The 21,417-nt window shown below is 39.4% G+C and overlaps 1 protein-coding gene across 12 annotated transcripts in view; it reads left to right on the forward strand.

Moving 5' to 3' along the window:
* RFX8 (regulatory factor X8) overlaps positions 1-21,417 on the forward strand; it is a 258,871-nt gene that overhangs the window by 93,592 nt on the left and 143,862 nt on the right. For 11 of the 12 annotated variants that reach the window (XM_042931959.1, XM_042931951.1, XM_042931952.1 and 8 more), the window contains one exon: positions 3,386-3,535. The exons of the other annotated variant lie outside the window; for it this stretch is intronic. The gene's annotated coding sequence lies outside the window, so the exon portion shown is untranslated. The remainder of the gene's footprint in view (positions 1-3,385; positions 3,536-21,417) is intronic. 12 annotated transcript variants of the gene reach the window in all.

Raw genomic sequence — 21,417 nt, forward strand, 5'->3', positions numbered from 1 at the left:
CGCTCCCGCTGTCTTTCTCTCTCTCAAAAATAAATAAACATTAAAAAAATTAAAAAAGAAAAAAGAAGATCTGTACTTGCTTCCAGCAGGTTCCTAGAAAAATGTAGCAATCCAGGATCACATTATGCACTTTCAGGAATTGAGAAGATTTGAAGCTGGGCTGCAATTTTTGGTGGTCTTAGTTTGCTTCTAGTTTTCCTATGGTCCTGTGGAGACTCAACTGACAACACAGGAAATTCATTAGGGATCCTTCTCCTTCCTAATCTTCAGGGTCTCTGGGATCCTACTTTTATACTTCTCACTCCATAAGGTTGGCAAAAGCACTGCTCAGATGTCTCTGCGGGAAGTAGCAAACACACCCAAGGGGAAAGGAATTCTAATATCAAGCGTACCTCTCTGGATTATCTCCTGAATCTAGTAGGGTAATTCTTAGTGCCTTTATCACCATCAAGTAGTTGATTTTTATATTTTGTTAGCTTTTGTAATTGTACTCATTGCAAAGTTTGGTCTAAATTATCTGTAAAGGAAGTCTGGTGGTTTTTTATTCTACTCTTTTTGTTGCTTCCTCTCAAATTCCATGTAGGAGCCATTGAGTTCTCTGCCACAACCTTCAGACTTCCAAACCAACTTCACTTCTTCAGTCCCAACAGATGGTTTGGCTTTTTGTTCATTTGAGGAAACATATCTTTCTCAATGCCCTCCTCTCTACCTCAGTATTGTTTTAAATTATTTGATTGTTTATTTGTTTTTGTATCTTTCTATATTTTTGTCTACTTCCTTCCTTTCTCAAAATAAAATCAGTCAAATCTTGTTAACATAGCTTCAGCTTTCTACCTCTATCTCCTCTAATTTCCATCTCACCATGCTTCATCAACTAGAAACAAGCCTGTCTTAAATCTTTCCTGTTTATAACATTTTCCAGGGATTTCTCACCTAAATAAAACCTTACCCCCAATCTCCTACTGTCTTAAGCTGTCATGTCCTTTTTCCCCTTCTTTACATGGGTATTCTTTCCTGAAGAGAAAACTTCTATGGTTTCTCCTCCACCCCCACCCATTCTCTTGAAACTCTTTTGTAGATGGTCACCAATGACATCTAAGTTGGCAATGACTTTTCTCATTGTCTTCTATGCTAATTTCTTTGGAGCACATGAAACTATGATCTACTTCTCCCTAAATCTCTTTTTCTCTTGGCCTAAATTGTACTGCTATTTTCCTTATTCTTTTACATTTCTGACTATTATGCCTCTGCCACTGTAGCTGGCTACTTCTCTCAAATTCCTTATAAGACAACTATAATTTCAGAGTTTCTGCAAGGTCTTTGGGGGAAGATAAATGGTTCTATTGTTAGAAAGCCAAGAGTTTCAGAGGTGGGCCATAGGCACATCCTAGAATAGGGGAGTAAAAATGGGAAAAATTATTCTGCTTAGCAATCTAAAAAGCTATTTCAAATAACTGGGGAAATTTTTATAGGTTATATTGCCTTTAGGAAAATGTTTCTCTTCCTTAATGTGTATTTAGACTACATTGTCTCTGAGAAAAATTGTTTGTCCCTGAAAAGGGCCTGTGAGATTGTGCTTTCATGTTATCTGTAGGGCAATTTAGAGGGCTATCCCCACCTCCCACCATGAAGATACTTGAACAGGGACTGAACTTGTAGTGGGAAAGCCCTCTGTGGACTGTTATCCTGAAGCCACCTGCATTGTTATCCTAAACTGACTAGCTCACATTCTGGGAAGTGTCCTAGTATTTTCCTGTGCTCCCTGAGTTCCATGTGTTCCATTATGGTCCAGTGTTAGAGAATCCACTGGGTCCAGAATAGAGGCGTGAAATTTGCACAGAAAAAGAAAAAGGTAAATGTGCTTTTGTTTAATGAGAGAAATAGAAGGATAGGTTTCAAGTCATGAAAACAAGACTAAGAAGTCAAATGTACACTGTGAAAGGAGTAATGCTTTTTCTTTTCTCTAGGATTCTGGGATATGACAATCTATTTAGCATGGAGACTTAAGTTTTCTTCTCTCCCTCATATCATTTCCTGTAGTTATTCCCAAAACTCTAATAAAGTTTTCAGTATGCCCCAGAGCCTTGTTTGAGTGGTTTTATGGATAAATAAAGGATACCCCAGAAAGGAGACATGCTGATATCTCTGCACCATCACCACCATATCCAGGTGTAATTATTGAAGAAGAACAGGAGACACAGAGGTCCAAGTGATGAAGAACAGTGTAAGCAACCCAAGGTAGTTCTGAGAGCAGCTGAGGGGAGAATATGATAATGGAGAGCCAATCACACTTCAGGGACTGCCTTCCCCAAACATATTAAAGGAAAATACGTCTGCAAGGGGAGACACTTCCCAAAGTTCTATCTTGAACTCTCTTTTCTGTTCTTGTCTTGCTCCCCTCTCTTGACATATTGTCTATTTCCATGGCCTTCTGTGAGCCTGTGGAATCATCTTCCCCCTCACTCCTAAGTTACAATCACAAGCCCATAACCTGTGTCCTGAACTCTAGTGCCATATTCCCTACCAAGTGACTACAAGCATACTATTCACACCACAAACTCCATATGATTAAGGTTAAACTTAGTGTTTTTACTTTCCGTCTACATTCCTTCTATCCACACTAGCATTTCTGTCTTCACTATTTTTATTTTTGTTGGTTGCATAGTCAAGTTCCATTGCCCAGGCTTACACAGGGGTCATCTTCAAGTTTATCTCTCTTGCCATTGTCATCCATTTGCTTGAGCATATCCTGTCAATTCTTCTTTAGTAGCTATTCCTTTAGACCCCACTTTTCCATTCTTACTGCTGTGATCCTAACTTGGCCCCCTTGCTTCATGCTCTGATTCTCGTGATACCCTCCTGGCTTCTAGTTTCTGTTTTTGCCTCTTCTAGGAATCTGCACATCCCCACCAGATTAACAGCTTCCTAAAAATTTTTTTACATCACTTCTCTGTTAGAACTTTTAGTGATTCTTTTTTGCCTTCCCAGCTGGTGTTTAGTGACTTCTCTGGCTGGTATTAAAAATTCTCCAGTCTGGCCCTTTCTACCTTTCCAGTTTTATATCTCTCTACTCCCCTAAATGGGCCTTGCTTTCAACAAAACTGGTCATGCTGTCCCTTTTACTTCCCTCTCTGTCTCATTGTTTTCTCATTTTCTGGCACATTCTTTGTCTGCTTTCATCTCAGACACATCTTTCACAAGCTCTACCTTAAATGCTACCCAAGAATTGGGGCCAAAATTTCTCTGTCTTAGCCTTAAACCTCCATTTCACTGATTGTATATCATTATGTGTTGTAGGGATGTATGTATATGTCTTATTTCTCCAAATAAACTGAACATCTTGTGAGAGTAAAGGTGTGTTTCCCATATTTTATTTCCTCCACAGACCCTATCAGAATGATAGACATATTATAATCAGCAAATGTGGAAGGAATAGCTGAATGAAAGAATATTCAAGAAGAAAATGCTAAAGAAGAGGAATTATACAATTAGGAGGAGGTTTTTCCCTGTTCTCATTCAGAATTTTGAACAAAAGGTAATTTTTAGAGCTGATATAAGCTATATGTATAAATTTACCTTTGGCTTCTTGTAGTCATTGGAGTTGGACCAAATTAGACTTGAGCATGCAGATCTAAGGAAAATAGCCAAATGGCTTTTTCTTGAACAAAATTTATTTTTCTTGCCATAGCTATGTAGGAAGATGAGATATGAACACAAAATGGGTCTAGTTTTCCAGTCAAAGATAGGCCTTTTGCAAATATTATTAAACCTGTTATTTCTAAGCCATTTGCAAGTCTGGCTTAACCTACTAGAAACTACTAGAAAACATCATTTAAATATAATTAGATTCCTTCTTCCAGATTAATGTATATAGAGTTTTCTAAAAATAAGAGTAGAAGAAAATGACATCACGAAAGCAGGGGTAAGTTCTTAGCCCTTTAATTCTACAGAAATTATACTGTTATTCTGGTCTGCTCAAATGGTTCTGTTGTGTTTACCCAACACACTGAGAGAAGAACAAAATGTCGAGTTTTAATAAGTTTTGTTTGCTTTAGTTGATAGCAAGTAATTTTTAGTCTCAGAAAGCAATGTTTTGTTTTGTTTTGTTTTTTACTTAGTGCTAATCTTGATGGTGTTTTGATGTCAGTGAGTATTTGGCTAGTTGTATTGCAATTTTGCCAAATTGCTTAGAGTCTGGATGAAAAAAAATCCATGAAATAGATTTTATATTAGTGACTTGATATTAAGTGAATTTGGCTGCATTATCTCTGGTTTTTTCACTTTAATCAAAACAGGGTAAGTACTGAAATACTCACATTGAAAGCTTAGCTAGAGCAAATTCTTAATAGGCCAGTGTCTGTCTGTCTTTCTCTGTCACACATATATCTACTTCTGTTGCGCCCTTATATTTCTCAGAGAACAAATCTTGGTGATACCATGGAAATGCTCATTCGTCAGATGATCTGAACTTTCTGAGGTTGTAAAAAGCGTGGCTCCTGGAAGCTTCCTAATGGACTTCTTAATGGGGATTTTCAGACTGTAAAATTGAATGCCTAGGGTTGCTGACCTCTTGAGATCTATAACCTCTTCTGTCATGGTGAGAATGGACATTGTAAGAAAAGAAGAGGGATGTGGCTCTTTCAGGTAAAATCATCAATTCAATGAAGCAAAAATATGAGTATCTGTTGTGGTCATGCATTGCAGATTGCCAACGACGGGGGGTGTAATTGATCAGGGACCCCAGCTGCTCCACTCTGAAATTCATCATCATTTTGCACCAAGATCATGCCTCCCATGGACTGCTCTCAGTCAGTGACTGAGCTGGGCACAATATCAAGGCAGGTCTGTTCCTGGGAGCCATGGGACTCCTATGGCTTTTTTCAACCTTCCTCAGACTGCATAGCAGTCCAGGAGACTTTCATCCAGCCTTTCTCCCTGCTCTCCATCACTCAGAGTCAGACTGGCATCATGGTCTAGTGGCTTTCCTAGCCCTTTTCAGCTTCTTTCCTATTTTCCCTCACAAGGTGTTTCCCCTTATGTATCCTTGTACATATAATCCCATCTGTTTCTTCAGTGATCTGGATTAACAGGGCATTTACTGGGTATAAAGTATTCTTCCGGGATGCATAGATAAACCTCTGTCAGAAATAGCTCATCTCCATTTGCTTGTTCATTGCTCTTGCAGAAAAGAGCTGTGGGTGCCTGGGGGTGGGGTGAGTGAGTATACTTTTTCTGATACTTAGCATGAGCTCAATGAATATTTGTTGGCATCATTCATTTATTTAATCAATTGTCCCTTTAGCCAGGAAATATATACACTTAGGCATACACTTATCCTAAGAATTTCAGTGAGGTAAGAGCATCTTTAAACCTTGGTTTATTTGGGTGGTGAATGCAACTTAACTGCATTTTTCAAGAGTAACTACCACATAACAAAAATGGGGCTGGGCACAATAGGGATTCACAGCATGAAGTACACATTTTGACCTCTACTCTGGAAGAATATTTAATTGAACTAGGAAGACAGGGTTTATAGTAACAAAATCATACTTAACAATATAAGTATGTAATTCATTATATAATATATAATTTATAGGACTTTATAATTTAAAGTATATAAAGGATATAGAGGGGTACCTAGATGGCTCAGTCAGTTGAGTGTCTGACTGATTTTGGCTCAGGTCATGATGTTACAGTTTGTGGGTTCGAGCGTCAAACATGACAGCATGTTCGAGCTCCATGAGAGCATGGAGCCTATTTGGGATCCTCTCCCTCTCTCTCTGCCTCTCCCCCACTCATGCTCTCTCTTACATGCTCTCTTTCTCTCTCTCTGTCTCTCTCAAAATAAATAAATAAACTAAAAAAATAAAAGATATAGAGACAGGAAAGTTTTTATGTTTATGGGGTCATACCCCAAATTCTCATCTGGAAAAACATATTCTATCCGGATTCTGTTTGCAAAGATTCCTTTCCACTCAGACATTTTTATTTCCATTAGTGAGTATAGACTTTATCTGATATATGTAAAGATGAACTCTGTCTAGCTGGCATGCTCTGGAGGAAGTGAGCTTTTACCTTTGTATAACTTCTGGAGAAGCAACTTACACAGTAAAATATTGCAATGTCTTTTCCCACCTCTCTCCGAAACGTAAGCAAAACCCTAGCATCATGTTGGAGGCAGGCTCCAGGAAGGTACCATTAATGTAAATTAGAACTAGGAAGGTGTCTGATCAAACTTCCTTGTTTTTTAAGTGAAGAAATAGAAACATAATGAAGATAAGTGGCTTGTAAGGAAGTTTTGGTTAGAAGCAGCAACCAATCTCAGTTACTTCAAACAAACAGACAAATAGATAAAATTTATTATAAGGATTCAGGGGTATTCCATGGAATCCAAAGGGACAGATAAAGCTGGGCTAGAAACAAGCCTGTAGAAAGCCCTGGAGAACTCAGGAATTCTCTTTTTGCCACACTTCTTAGGTCTGCTTGGTGTTCTTGGCCCTGGCTCTCAGAGAGCGCTCACATTCACACTGCAGTTGCAGACATATAAATTGGCTGGCTCTCTTCAATCCCTAATCCGGGTTTCTAGAGGGAAGAATCTGATTGGTCCACTGTGGGTCAGTTGTCCAATTTAGCAGAATTAGCTGTTGTGTCGGGCAGGGGCCTCACATAATAGAAACTTGGCTGCATGTAAGGATGGGAGATGGGAGCAAATTGTATACTGTGTGAGTTCTGCTGATACCCCAAAGACATCTGCTGTAAAGGTTGTATGCCAAGTGCATGGCAGAGGTAGGGCAGGCTAAGTGTTCTCACTCCCTAACTTCGATGATTCATCAGCCCCTTGGGCCTAGGGCAGTGTAAAATACACACCCATAGTGCACACGTGCATGAAGACACACATAAAGATGCACACACAATTACATTGTGCATATGCGCATGTGTGCACAGGCATGTGTGCATATATACATGCGTACATGTATACATACATATGGGGTGTTTGTCAGGTGGTGGTGAGGGCAGGAGGTCATATAATGTAATTCTCCATGTCATGGTTTACAGGCTGTTTTTTCTTTGATTTTTTAAATATTTTATTTTAATTCTAATACAGTTAATCTTTGATTTTTTTTAATCTTGAAAAATAATTTGCAATTTTATTCCTTTCAAGATAAAAACTAGAATCATAAATTTATATTTCCTGATCCATGTAGCTGATTCTATGATGTTTCAACAGGTCTGCTATATTTCCAAAAGTCTCAAAAAATTTTTCCCTAGGTTATTGAGGCACTTTGTCCCTCCTTCAGTTTCCGGGTTTAAGACTGGTAAATATGCTGAAATCATTCGAAGGTTTAACATACCCACTTTCACCTGTCCTGTGGGACTCCTGTTATGTTGTAGGCGGGGTAAAAAAGGAAATGGAGAAGTATCAGCAATAGCAGCATTGAACGTGCTTGACCCATTGAATCTGTTTTTCCACTAAATCCTTTAAAAGGCCCTGCTAAATACCCACATTTCCTATTGAACACACTGAGATTCAGAGAGTGGAAGTGTTTCGCTGAAGGTCGTACAACCAACCACCAAACAGCAGACGTGGCTTTTGAACTCCAGACTGCCTAGCTCTGCTCCCTTTGCAGTTGTCAGACACAAATTCTACCAGCAACCCAAAAACGTTTCTCATATTCAAAAATGCTCTTTCAGCTTGAGCACATGTGAAGAACTCATGTAGAGTACTTGAAGCCATCTCCTCCCACAATCCTCCCTGAACCCTCTGGCTCAGGGGGTCCCGGTAGGAGGAGAAGCTCTGGGGTTACTGTTTCAGTCCTCCACAGCTGTGTAATAAGTCATCCCTACGCCTCATGGCTGAAAGTAACTGTTTAGGGGCACCTGGATGGCTCAGTCTGATAAGTGTCTGAGACTTGATTTTGGCTCATGTTGTGATCTCATAGTTTCATGGGTTGGAGCCCTGTTTCAGGCTCCGTGCTGACCATGCACAACCTGCTTTGTATTCTCCCACTCTCTCTTTGCTCCTCCCCTGCTTGTGCTCTCTCTGTCTCTCTCAAAATAAATAAATAACCTTAAAAGAAAAGAATTATTTATCATTTCTCACAATTCTGTGTCTTGATCAAGCAGTACTGCTTCACATGGCATCCGCTGGGGCTCTGGAATGGCTAAAAGGTCCAAGATGGCCTCACTGCCGTGTGGGTGGCTGCTGGCTGCTGGAAGCTTGGTGGAGTCCTCAGTTCTCCACGTGGGTTCTCCATATGGCTGCCTGGACTTCCTCACAGTACGGAAGCTAGATTTCAAGAAGGAAATGCAGACTGCAATGGCTAAAGGCCTTGCCTTGAAAGGCACCCAACATAACTTTCACCACATTCACTTGGCCATATTGGGTCACAGGGCCACACATTCAGGATAAGAGGATATGGACCCTAACTCTTGATGAAGGGACAGTGAAGTCTCATTGCAAAAGAACACGTAGGTCTTAAACAACCAGAAAAGAAGAACAAACAAAAACCTATGCCAACAGAAGGAACAACATAATAAAGATTAATGTGAACATAAATGAAACAGAGATGAAAAACACAGTTGAGATAATCAATAAAACCAAAAGTAAGTTCTTTCAAAAGATCAAAAAAAATTGGCAAACCTTAGCTAAACTAAGAAAAAAATAGAGAAGACACAACTAAAATCAGAAGTAAAAGTGAGGATATTATGACTGACCTTAAAGAATTTAAAAAGATTAAAAGAGAATACTATATATAATTGTATGCCAACAAATTAAAAAGTTACCTAGAAACCCACAAATTGCCAAAGCTGACTCAGGAAGGAATAGAAAATTTCAACAGACTTATAACAAGTAGAGAAACTGAATCAATAATCAAAAACCTCCCAGCAAAGAAAAGCATGGAACCAGATCCCTTTACTGATGCATTCTACCAAACATTTTTAAAACAATTTAAAAAAATTTTAATTCCACTATAGTTAACATAGAGTGTTATGTTAGTTTCAAGTGTACAATATAGTGATTCAAAAATTCTGTATTACTCAATGCTCATCAAGATAAGTGTATTTGGGGGGCTTCTAGGTGGCTCAGTCAGTTAAGCGTTCAACTTCGGTTTGACTTCGGTCACGATCTCATGGTTTGTGAGTTGGAGACTCGCATCAGGCTCTGTACTGACAGCTCGGAGCCTGGATCCTGCTTTGGATCCTGTATCTCCCTGTCTGTCTGCCCCTCCCCTATTCATGCTCATGCTCATGCTCTGTCTCTCTCTCTCTCAAAAATAAACATAAAAATTTTAATAAAAAAGTGAGTGTATTCTTAACCTCCTTCACCTGTTTCACCCATCCCCACATCTGCCACCCCTCTGATAACTATCAGTTTGTACTTTCTACTTAAGAGTCTGTTTTTCATTTGTCTTTTTTCTTTGTTCATTTGTTTTGTTTTCTTTCTTAAATTCCACATATGAGTGAAATCATACAGTATTTATCTTACTTTGACTTATTTTGCCTAGCATTATACTCTTTAGATCTAACCATGTTGTTGCAAATGGCAAGATTTCATTCCTTTTTATGGCTGAATAAATTTCCATTGTATGTATAGACAACATCTTCTTTATCCATTCTTCTCTATCGGTGGACACTTCGGCTACTTCCATGATTTGGGTGTTGTAAATAATGCTGCTATATGGTGCAAATACCCTTTGAATTAGTGTTTTTGTATTTTGGGGATACTCAGTAGTGTGATTATTGGATCATAGGGTAGTTCTATTTTCAACTTTTTGAGGAACCTCCAGTCTGTTTTCCAACAGCGGCTGCACCACTTTGCATTCCTCCCAACAGTGCATGAGGGTTCCTTTTTCTCCACATCCTCACTAATACCTCTTGTTTCTTGTGTTTTTGATTTTAGCCATTCTGACAGGTGTGAGGTGATATGTTATTGTGGTTTTGACTTGCCTTAACCTGATAATGTGTGATGAGTCCTTTTCATGCTTATGTTGGCCATCTGGATGTCTTCTTCAGAGAAATGTCTGTTCATGTCTTCTGCCCATTTTTAAATTGGATTATTTCTTTTTTGGTGTTGAGTTGTATAAGTACTTCATATATTTTGGATACTAACCCTTTATCAGATATGTCATTTGCAAATATCTTCTTCCATTTGATAAGCTGCCCTTTAGTTTTGTCGATTGTTTCTATGCTGTGCAGAAGTTTTTATTTTTATGTCATCCCAATAATTTATTTTTGCTTTTGTTTTAAAGGTGTTGCTATGGCTGATTTCAGAGAAATTACTGCCTGTGCTCTCTTCTAGGATTTTTATGGTTTCAGGCCTCACATTTAGGTCTTTATTCAATTTTGAGTATATTTTTGTGTATGGTGTAAGAAAATGGTCCAGTTTTATACTTTTGCATGTAGCTGTCCCATTTTCCCAACACCATTTGTTGAAGAGTCTTTTTCCCATTGCACATTCTTGCCTCTTTTGTCAAAGATTAATTGACTACATAATTGCAGGCTTATTTCTGAACTCTCTTTATTCTGCTGTGTTGATCCATGTGTCTATTTTTGTGCCAGTACCATACTGTTTTGATTACCATAGCTTTGCAGTGTATCTTGATATCAGGAACTGTGCTAGTTCCAGTTTTGTTTTCCTTTTTCAAGATTGCTTTGCTATTTGGGGTCTTTTGTGGTTCCATCCAAATTTTAGGACTATTTGGTCCACTTATGTGAAAAAAGCTGGTGGTATTTTGGTAGGGATAGCATTAAATCTGTAGATTGCTTTGGGTAGTATAAACATATTAACAATATTGGTTCTTCCAACCCATGAGCATGGAATATCTTTCCACTTCTTTGTGTCATATCCAATTTCTTTCATAGATGTTTTGTAGATTTCAGAGGTCTTAACCTCCTTGGTTAAGTTTATTCCTAGATACTTTATTATTTTTGGTGCAGTTGTAAATGGTATTGTTTTCTTAATTTCTCTTTCTGCTGCTTCATTGTTAGTGTATACAAATGCAACAGACTTCTTCTGTACATTGCTTTTATATCCTATGACTTTATTGAATTCATTTATCAGTTCTAGTAGTTTTTTGGTGGGCTTTTTAGAATTTTCTCCATATAGTATCATGTCATCTGCAAATAGGGAAAGTGTTCCTTCTTCCTTGCCAATCTGGATGCCTTTTATTCCTTTTGTTGTGTGATTGCTGTGGGTAGGCCTTCCAGTACTATGTTGAATAAAAGAGGGAAGACTGGATATCCTTGTCTTGTTCCTGGCCTTAGGGGAAAAGCTCTGTTTTTCCTCATTGAGTATGATGTTCACTGAGGATTTTTCATATATGGCCTTTATTATGTTCAGGTGTGTTCCCTCTAGACCTACTTTGTTGAGGGTTTTTATCATGAATGGATCTTGTACTTTGTCAAATGCCTTTTCTGCATCAATTGAAATGATCATATGGTTCTTATCCTTTCTCTTACTGATGTGATGTATCATGTTGATTAATTTGCAAATGTTGAACTACCCTTCATCCTGGGAATAAATCCCACTTGATCATGGTGAATGATTTTTTTAATGTATTGTTGGATTCAGTTTGCTAGTATTTTGTTGAGGATTTTTGCATCTATGTTAATAAGTGATATTGGCCTGTAGTTCTCTTTCTTGTGTGCTGTTCTTATCTGGTGTCATGGTAATGTTGGCTTCATAGAATGACTTTGGAAGTTTTCCTTCCTCTTCTATTAATTGGAATAGTTTGAGAAGAATACGTATTAACTCTTCTTTAAATGTTTGGTAGAATTCCCCTGTGAAGCCTTCTGGTCCTGGACTTTTGTTTGTTGGGAGTTTTTTGATTACTGATTCAATTTCATTGCTGGTAATCAGTCTGTTCAAATTTTCTATTTCTTCCTGTCAGTTTTGGGAGGCTATATGATTCCAGCCAAGGGCATATGGCAGGAGGATATAGGGGTGGGACATGCAGTGTTAGCAAGGATTGCACAGGTCTGCTATGAGAAAGGATCCGGAGCCAAGGCCTGGCTGGAGGGGCCATGTCCTCAGGAAAATGTGGGGGCCAGTTGCACAGTGTTAGCAAGTTATTTAGAGAGCATTGGCACTGCACTGCTCCCCGCAGGTGTCCTTGTGTCTACGCTGGGAGACAGGGAAAGGAAATGGCACCTGTCTACTCCTTTGTTCCTGAAGAAGGCTCCCAAGGATTCCTGCCCCTCCATGCTCTGAGGTTAATAAACAAATCTACCTCCTACATATGCCAGGCATTTTTTAAATGCTACTTCTATGCTATATTTCAGCAGAGCTGTTTGTTGTACAGTCTCTTTAAGGGTGGGCACTGAGTTTCCTATCACCCTCCTGGTTCTCCCAGGGCTGAGCTTGCTGAGTTTTAAAGTTCCAGGTGTTTATTGTAAGAATTTGGGAAATTCAGGCCCTCTGGTTTTCACGCAGGTTCCTTTTGCCTGGGGTACTTAGTGTGAGGATCTGGCTTTCTTTCCTCTGCATGCCTGAGGCATCCTTCCCTCCTGTGGACAGTCCCATGGGTCTGTTTAGCTCTCAACCACATCTTTGCCCTTCCTATCCTCTTTGATGTGGCCTTTTCTCTACATTTAGCTGTGAAGAGTCTGTTCTGCCAGGCTTCAGGTCATTTTCTGAGTTATTTACAGTGATGTGGGTACTATTTAGTTGTATCTATGGGTGAGGTGAACTTAGGGTCTTCCTATTTTGCCATCTTCCCTGAAAGTTCTCTAAATTTCACCATTTTAAAGGGAATTAAACACCAACTCTACTCAAACTCTTCCAAAATTTTAGAAGAAAAGGAAACACATTTTAATACATTCTGAAGCCAGAATTATTCTGATGCCAAAGCCAGACAAAGATACTGTAAGAAAACCTATAGACCAACATTCCTTAGGAATTCAGAATAAGCAAATAAGAAATTCAGAATAAGCAAATCAATAGAGATGGGAAAATTAGAAATTACTAGGCATGTGTTTGGGGATGGTGGTGGTAAGGAGTAATTACTTAATGGGCATGGCATATTTTTATGGGATAATGAAAAATTTTTGAAGCTAGCTGGAACTAGTTTTTACAACCTTGTGAATATCATACATACCACTGAATTGTATACTTTTTTTAAAAAGTTTATTTATTTTGAGAGGGGGAGGTAGGGACAGAGAGAGAGGGAGAGAAAGAATGCCTAGCAGGCTCCTTGCTGTCCACGCAGAGGCTGACGCATGGCTTAAACTCACCAACTGTGAGATCATGACTTGAGCCGAAATCAAGAGTTGGTCGCTTAACTGACTGAGCCACTCATGCGCCCCTGAATTGTATACTTAAAAATAGTTAATTATATGTTATTGAATTTCACCTTAGTAAAAATATAAGAACATGTAGGATAGTAGGTAATTGTCGTGGCTATTTTCAGAACACACACACACACACACACACACACACACACACACACGATTAATATAGATAATCTGCGATTAGGTAAACTCTCAGATAATCATGGGTAGATTACTTTTAAGGACTGACAGCTTTATTTAGGGAGCTCAGCTGCCCAAATATTTTCCTGAGACTAAAGGTGGTATTCTGAGCTTGTTCTCTTCCCTCCTGTCATGATGTAGGCCTAGCTGAATTCCAGTAGTACAGATCCTCATCCAGGAGGCAAGTCTATTTAGAGGACTGAGACTGGTGGCTCTCTAGTAGATGTGTTCACTGTGGGTGACAACAGCCTCATGTTGGATTTTATATGGCATTGCTCCCCTAAGATCTCTTCTTCCTTTTAAAGTTAGGAGACTTTGTTTTATAGGAAATTGTCACTAAGATGTGACAAACTGAGTCTGCCACAGAAATGCAAGCACCTGCAAGAGATGAATTCTTTGGGAAGAAGAAACTTAGCTTCCCCTGGAGATCATAAACCTCAGCCAGCTGCTCCAGTTCTTCCCAAGATGTTTTATTAGAGAAATGGCATGAGCTGGAGATGTCTTATCCAAATGTCATAAACCGTTCATTTACAAATTTGAGATTGGCCCTTTTGCCCATGAAACATAAAGTTTGCTGTGTCTACCAGATTGCAATGAATAATTATCCTCAAGAGCTGAGCTCTACAGGTAAAATAACTTCTTTATTTGGGACAGTTCCCCAGATACTGATGTTTGGTTTGGACCCAGTACATCTTCCAGGATCTGGATGGCCCGTGGGACTCTGAGCCTTATTTTGTACTGAGGACCTTCTCCTGAATCAATCAGTCTCCAGCTGTAATTAATTCCTTTATGCCTAGACACACCCTTCCTCATTCTCTCCCTTTTCTTCTTATCTTTGTCCTAAGCAACTTTACAAAAGGAAAAAACAGGAAATGCTAAGCTGTTTACATTGGTCCCAAAATTATTTCAGCCAGAAACAGTTTTGCATGGTTGTCATATGTGTCAATATTATTTTGTTCTACTTTTCTCACTATTTGACTCACAAATTTTTTATGAGAACATTTATTTAATCTAAGTAGATAGAGGGGTATGACAAGGCAGCTTTTCCCCAAGGCTATCCCATGGACATTAAAAGGGATATCTAAGAAAATAGAAATCTGGGATCAGCTTAGTTTCTGAGACACTGGATTAAACCAAGTTTAACATGCTTTTTTAACCATAAGATTTCCTAGAATATTCAATATGTGGTATAAGTTTTAAAAGTGGGGATTTGAAATATTCCCCAAGTTTATTTAATCAAGATACCTTTCTTTGTGAGGCATTGGTAACAAGACTACCTTTGAAGAATAGTAGTTTACAAAGATTTTTGTCACATACTCCCTAAAAGAATTTCAAAAATGTTTGCTCCATTACATATTTTTAGTTGACATTTAAAATTTTCACATAAATTTAAATAGTTGCGTTGATGCAAATATTTGAATATCAAAAATAAAACATATCAATCTTGAATAGTTTATAATGGAATTGCAAAGCTATAACAATTTGATACTCACCAAATTCCATTAAAAAAATTAATTGAGGTAGTTTTTTCTTCTTGAATCTGTATTTCCAATTCTCTTTCTCCACAGCTTTTTGTCTGCAGACTATATTGTTATGCTTGAAAGTGCCTTTTGGGCTATCCCACTGTACAAAACAAATGTACAGAAACTGAAATTTTACATTTCAGTGTAATCATAATACTTTATGCATTAATTTTTCTTACAGTTTAACTTTTCATTATAATTATTCTTTTAGAACATGATTTATCAAAACAACATAAATATATTATCAACTCCAATACAAAATTAAATGTAAAAGGCAGAATTTTTTGGAAGTAAATCTCTAAGTTAAATACATGATGATCAAGTGTTTCTTATGCATTTAATGAAAGATAAACAATGCCAAGAGCTGGCATATTGTTTCTTTTTTGCTATTAGGTTAAAAAGGTTATAATTTTATAAAATTAAGTTGAAGATCCATGTAATTTATTACTGCAATTAAAATAAAATTAAATAAATAAATAAAGATTTCAGGTGATGAAGTAGCATGCCCACCTTTCTCAAGTGGTAATACACTTTTGAGAACTCAGGCCAGATCTCAGCCTTGTATATATCCATTATAGGAAAGGATATATACACATATGGAGGGTCATGTAATACATTCCTGTGAAACTTCCAGAGTAGCCTTGGGATATCTTTGCCCACCCATGGGAATCCTCAAACCCCAGTTGAAGGCTTGTGTTATAGAACACAGTGAAGGAGACTGGTTCCACTGCTCATATGTGCTGTTGGTCAGCCCCATAACCCAGGGCTCATGGTTAGGTGCATAGAGCCTCCTCCCACACCTCATCTTCCATCTCATCCCCTTAGCAAATATTGCTAATTGATCAGGTTTTCCTTCTAAGGAGGCCAAATACTGCCTCAGGCCTTTTCAGTTTAGAACTCTAAGACATACTACTAAGAGAATTGGAGCGTAAGATGAAAAACTATTCAGGGGCACCTGGATGGCTGTTGGTTAAGCATCTGCCTTCAGCTTAGGTCATGATCTCCCAGTTCCTGAGTTCTAGCCGCACATCGGGCTCTCTGCTGTCAGCGTGGAGCCCACTTTGGATCCTCTGTTTCCGTCTCTCTGCCCCTCTCCCACTCTTGTGCATGTGCTCTCCCTCTCTCTCTCTCTCTCTCTCTCAAAAATAAATAAACATTAAAAAAAAGAAAATTATTCACCATCCTGAATTTAAACTCCTGAGTGTCATTCATCTATAAAATAATGGGATATGTCCATATGCTTTTAGGTTAAGGTGCCATAATTTATTTAACCAATTCCCTACTCTCAAGCATCTGAAATGATTCCTATTTTTTTACAATTGTAGGTATATAATTTATATGTGGCATAATTCCCAAAGTAGAGCATTGGGTTATAAGAAGTCATAAAACAAATTTGTAACTTTTATTATACATATTGCCTTATTGTTGTCCCTAAAGATCCAACCAATTTAATTGAGTCTGACCAAGCTGAATATTTACATTCTTATTTACTTGTGAGCTTTATAGGTACCTCATGCTCTCATAAAATTTTATGAGAAAATTTTACATTTACATTTCTCAAATTGCTTCTATGTGTTGATTCATTGTATTTGCTTATGTGTAAACTGTCGGCTTTGATGCCATATCAGATAGAATCTAGGTATTGATTGGTCATATTTGCATTCATTCTGTCTGTCCCTTGGAAGCATTTTATCAGTGTTGTTTGCCCTTCCCTCTCCACACAGATTGTTGGCTTGCCCTTGGAGCACTGAGGTGAGGGGTCCAGCCCTCAAAGGGGAAGCTGCCAGGGCACAGTCATTCCGTCCTTGAGTCTCTTTGAAGTTGAAACAGAAAGATTTTACTGCTTACTTAGTGCTAGATTAGTGCTTTCAGTGCTATCTATAAGCAGAGTTAATTCCTGCCCCTTGGGTTTTATCAGAGCTCTTTCTAGGCACCTACTGATGCCATGTTCCAAGTTTGAGACCTTATCTTTCTCACTAGTGAAGAGGAGTCTTACACAAATTCTCAGCACCTGGGAGTTCTAATCCTCAGAATTTTGTAATGTCTTCCCATTCATCCAATTCAATACTCCTTCTCTGGACTCAGAAGTAAGAATATATATATACCCTATAACTCCTCTAAGCCAAAATCCAACCATTATCCCATTAACACTTATACCTTGTTCTTCACACCTGCAGCCCAAGCTTTTAGCTCAAACTTGGACTATGCTAGTCCTTTTCTCTTGGGCTCCATCCTGGATAACAGGAACTGGAGAAATCAGAAAAGGAAGTTGGTTTTCTGTGTCTGGAAATGGAGTTACCACTTGTTTGTGGTCAGTGGATAAAACTAAATAGTGGCAGCCTCCCCCAAATGAGGAGTGCCTCAAGAACCATGGAAAAGTCACATGCATTGCTAGAAAGAGTCTCTTTCTGAGTGGATGTTAAGGTAATTACCCTTTTGGGTAGATGTGAAGGTAAAGATAGCTTCTCTGTTACCACTGGTAATGACTACCAATCTCCTTTTCCCATGACAAGCTTCCTACTCCATGTTATTAGCTCAGGAGTTGTTCGAAGAGGTAAAAAATCCATTTATGTAAGGCAAGATGCATCAGATGGCTTCTGAACTCACTGTTCCTTCAGAGCATTTCAAAGTTGATCGCAAACTAATACAACCCATGGAAGAAAGCTAAGTGCTAATGATCAGTGAAAAACCAAATAAATGAAAAGTTGAAGTGGAGAAGATATCTGTCTATCCCAAAATAGAAGTGTTATGTGGAGTGGGGGAAGGAAATCACTCAAAACTTCTCTTAATTAGTACAAATTAAGATGTTGCAAATATGTGACTTGATTTGTATTTGATTAAACTCGGTCTCTGATAAATATGTTGATGTAATTCTCTGCTTCAGGTTTAGAATTTTCTGGTTTTATTATTATTTTACAGATCTTAGTGTGAAAATAGAAAAAGAAAAATCAAGGCATTTTATAATACTTGGGCTGTCTTTTGCAGTGGCCATTAAAAGGCAATGTAAGCCCACATTCCACATTGAGGCCCTTTCTTTTCCACTGAGGAATGCAGTTCTTTGTGTTACACTAGCTCACTCTGTGAGGGGAAGCCCACAAAGGTCATCATTATCAAAACAGTGAGGATACTGACCCTCTTCAGGACATTTGGAAAACAATTCCTATTGATAAGATCATTTCATTCCCATTTCACAAACAGTGAAACCTTCTGTGGCCCTCAAGGGCTTCCTCTAGGAATAGAGGTAGATGTGAGCTCAACAGAAATATGCAATTGAGCGCCTGGGAACCTCACCAAGTGACTGTCAGCCAAGGTTGGGTTGGGGGTTCCAGTCTCTGGAACTCTGAACATTTAGGAAGGTAGAGAGCCTTCTGCTTTCTGTATATCAAGTCCTTGGCTTTCCTCATTTAGTCTCATTTATTGCTGTATTAGGATTCTCCAGAGAGACAGAACCAATAGGAGGAATAGATAGATAGATAGATAAGGAATTAGCCTACCCAATTATGGAGGCTGGCAAGGTCCAAGATCTTCAGGGTGAGTTGGCAAGCTGGACACCCAGGAAAACTAATGGTTTATGTCTAGTCTGAGACCCAAAACCTGTGAACTAGGAGAACCAATGGGGTCAGTTCCAGTCCAAAGGCTGGCAAGCTCAAGACCCAGGAAGAGCTCATATTTCGGTTCAAGTCTAAGACCAGAAAAAGCCAGTGTCTCAGTTCAAAGGCACTCAGGCAGAAGAATTCTATCTTACTTGGGGTAGGGTCAGCCTTTTGTTCTATTCAAGTCTTTGCCTGACTGGATGAGGCTCACCTGTATTGGGAGGCAATCTGTTTTACTCAGTCTATTGATTTAAATGCTAATCTCATCCAGAAACATCCTCACAAATACACCCAGAATAATCTTTGACCAAACATCTGGGCACCATGTGGCCCAGTCAAGTTGGCATGTACAATTGATCAATACAGTCGCCGATGTACAGACAACCCTGGCTCAGGAGATTTAAGAAACTTGCCGTAGAGAGCAAGATGGAGTCACTCATGTCAAGCAGTGACTCACGTCAAACAGTGACCTAAGCAGCCAAGGGCATTGTAGCTAAGACCAGATATTGCCAAAACCATCACAGGCTGACAACACCCAGAACTGATAACCAGCAGAACCACAGGAGACCTGCAAAGGCCCAAGACTGATTAAATACCTTTAAAAAGGAAAGACTTTTGCAGCAAACTGTCAGACTCTCCAGATGCTGACCCTTTCACGTCTGATCACATCAAAAAGGCAACTGCTGCCAAAGGCTCTGCCTGACTGATCTCTGAACATAACAGATCCTCCACTGCTTGAACATAAGAAGCAGTAAGTGCTGAGAGTTGACCCAGACCGGACAGAGTCTTCAACTCAGCTGTGTGCTCACAGACTGACTTTGCATTTGGTTTGTTAACTTCTTACTTCTTGTTGTATATTGCTTGTAGTGTGACTTGGCATTGTGCCTCACTTTGTGTGACGTGTATGAAGTCAAGTTCAATGCATAGTGAAATGTCATTGAGTTTGGAATCCTGAAACTGCTTAACAATTGGGTTAACCTTGTTTTACAGATGAATAAAGCTGACATCATGGAAAGACACAACTCCAAAGGGCACTGTGCCTGCCCCTGAGAGGTTCTTTCCATACTGCTGTGCGATGGGAAATACACCCATTTCTCCTCTGCTATGAAGTGGGCAGTTTAGGGGAAAACGTGAGTGTAGTGATAGCATCTTTTTCTCTAGATGACAAAGGGGGTTCAAGTGGAAGGAAGAATGGACTCTAAACCTTGAGGGCACCTTCTGCAGTGGGAAAAAGATGTGCTCAGTAGCTTCCTCTGGTGGCTCTGTCAGCTCTTCCCACTGCAAGGCTTTGCTAAGGAAAGATGAAGGCAGATGTGGCCATTGTGTGTCCCTGAGGCCCAGAATCATTGAAAGGAGGGGCCTAACCTGCTCTCAAAGCAGAAATTTGCCTATTGCTGTATTGCTTGGAAGCTTGGCAATTTAGCTTTGTATTGCATTATTTAAAATATTGTTTTGGGGCGCCTGGGTGGCTTGGTCGGTTAAGCGTCTGACTTCGGCTCAGGTCATGATCTCACAGTCCGTGAGTTCGAGCCCTGCATCGGGCTCTGTGCTGACAGCTCAGAGCCTGGAGCCTGTTTCAGATTCTGTGTCTCCCTCTCTCTCTGCCCCTCCCCTGTTCATGCTCTGTCTCTCTCTGTCTCAAAAATAAATAAATGTTGAAAAAAAAAATTTTTTTTAATTGTTTTAATGTTTATTTTTTGAGAGAGACAGAGACAGGATGCGAGTGGGTTAGGGGCAGAGAGAGAGGGAGACACAGGATCCAAAGCAGGCTCCAGGCTCCAAGCTGTCAGCACAGAGCCTGACGCGGGGCTCGAACTCACGAGCTGTGAGATCATGACCTGAGCCGAAGTCGGACGCTCAACCGACTGAACCACCCAGGTGCCCCTGCATTGCATTATTTTAATAATCATACCAAAAAAATAGCCAGCAGATGTCTGGAAGCAGTGTGACAGAGGATACAGACATTACAGCCCTTTGTGAGTGGAGCTGGCTCCACCTGCTCCAAGTGCTTCCTAGCCCTGCAATTGAAAGCAAAGAGTTTCAATTTTGAGTTCCAGGTTCTCTTTGTGAGATCAGTGTGGAGGTGATATTTCTTTACAAACCAGAAAGATAATAAGAGATCCTTTTATTTTAAATGTTTAATTAAAACTCTAGAATGAAAGAAAGAAATGCTCATCTTTAAGGAGAAATACGCCATGAGAATAAAAGTCTTTATTCCTCTCTGCTGTTTAAGAGTTTAAAAGGCTAGTAAAGAGGGCTCTTCTTTTGATGTTTTCCTTCTCTTTAGCATCCCCTTGTTAACTCATCCACCTTCTTTCTAGAACTCTTCACACAGGCCAGCCCCAGTCCCATTTCCTAGTTGTGTGGCAAGAGAGGAAATGGAAATGAGTTATGCACATGTAAGGTACTTGCTATCAGGCACAACATGATTGCATAGGACTAACAAGAGAGGGGTGGTTTCGGGTGAGGAGATGTTAGTAGCAGAATTGGAAGTGCCAGGGTGTTATGAAAATGGAGGAATTCATTTCACCTTCCCTTCCAAAGAGGAAACGATCCACCCTGCCACCCACTCTCAGAATAGCACTTCAAGTAAAAATGTGGAACACTTCAAAAGAGAGAACTCTGGTCCTCCATGGCCACAGCCAGGAGCCAGCAGAGGACTTTAGAAGGAAGCAAAATTTTGTAGAAATAAACCAATAGGGGATTTACCTCTTATGGACAACACTGATTGTGCACAAGCAAGTGTCAAAGGTGGTAATGAGGGCTTGAAGACAGGACTGAATAGCCCAGGGCCCCGTAGACAGCAGGAGACAAGAGTACAAGGCCAGCAG

This window comes from Panthera leo, chromosome A3 (genome assembly GCF_018350215.1).
Source record: "Panthera leo isolate Ple1 chromosome A3, P.leo_Ple1_pat1.1, whole genome shotgun sequence".
Taxonomy (NCBI): domain Eukaryota; kingdom Metazoa; phylum Chordata; class Mammalia; order Carnivora; family Felidae; genus Panthera; species Panthera leo.